This window comes from Lactuca serriola, chromosome 4 (genome assembly GCF_051521515.1).
Source record: "Lactuca serriola cultivar US96UC23 chromosome 4, Lser_US96UC23_V15, whole genome shotgun sequence".
NCBI lineage: Eukaryota > Viridiplantae > Streptophyta > Magnoliopsida > Asterales > Asteraceae > Lactuca > Lactuca serriola.
In genome coordinates, this window is record NC_136411.1 from 37,294,593 (window position 1) to 37,296,052 (window position 1,460).

The window sequence follows — 1,460 nt, forward strand, 5'->3', positions numbered from 1 at the left end:
CATTTATCTTATTCTCAAAGTTCTTTTCTTTTTCAATCCAATTTTTTTTGGCAACCGAAATAGACCGAACGCTCGGGTTCGGTTCCAACTTTTTTTGTATTCATTTTTTTTATTTATTTCGATCAAAAATTCCAATTTTTTTTTTCTTTCGTAAATTCAAAAACTCCAAAAATATTTTTTAATTTTGGCTTTTATCTTTTTGTATGTCTTTTTGTGGGTAAATTATTTCACTAGCTAAGTGTCCCTAGAAGCATGCTGCTATATGTGTCCAAAGCCTCATCTAATTCTGAATAAAAGCCTTACTGACTTGGTACAAACAAACCTTGTCTTCCCAATTAGGCTCTCACATTTATTCTTATCATGAGCTACCTAACTCTCTTCTCACATGAGATAAGAGTTTTCTGCTTAGTCCCTATTTTTCATAGCAGAGGTACTTTGGGTTTCTTTACACCATCTACATTACTATTCTCCATCTCATTCGCTTCACAAACGTAACCCTTGAGACTCTTAGACATTACCACTGAGGTTTATGGTTACACAATTTATGCGTTCATGATCTTAGCTTCGTGTCACTACGTGCTAAGTGAAACCCACAATTCAATACCTACTATGCATTGACGGTGAACAATTAACTTGCTCTAGCTTTCATTAATGAATTGACGGCCTTATCCATGGGGGTACCACATGAAATCTCTATTTTTCTTTTGAGTGATTCCTATGAAATTGTTAAATCCAATAACATTTCTTCCCTTGAGATCTAGTTTTAATCTTTTTTTTTGAGATTTCACATATCTAAGTTTACTTTGCTACTTCAATTATCTCCAACCTACTTGTTCAACAGACTACACTGGTCTCACAAGTACTTCATTCGATTTCTATCTTATATCAAGATCATAAATTATGAATCGAAGCGAAAGCCACCCACATAAGCCTAATTAAAACAAGCCTTTCAACACTTCTTAATAAGTGTCTGATTGTTATTCAATGGGAAACCACACAAACACTTTAAAGTCTCTCTTGACTTTGAAGGAAGAGATTCGTGCCCGGGATCAATTATTTCGTGTCTTTATTGACATCACATAATCCCTCAAACGTGTTGCTTTATTTCTTTTTTCTTTTACACACTTAGCACGAAAATCTTTTAGATTTTTCAAAATTCTGGTTTCATTAATTCCAAGGCATTTTAATTGGATTGGTTGTTATAAAAAGGTTGTGGTTAATATTGATCCACGTGGGGATTTCACTTTAAAGATGTCGTTAAACTCTAAAGGAATAAGATGACGACATGATGACTCAGGCGGGAGTCCAATCAATTTAATTTCAAACGGCACCTGATGGGAAGGCGTGTGATTAGGGACTGACACTCTCTCTCCTGCGTGATCATCGGCAACCCCAACTGTCACGCATCAGTCGCCTCCGAAAAACCCTTCGTTTTTCAATCGTAGATTTGGGAAAGATTC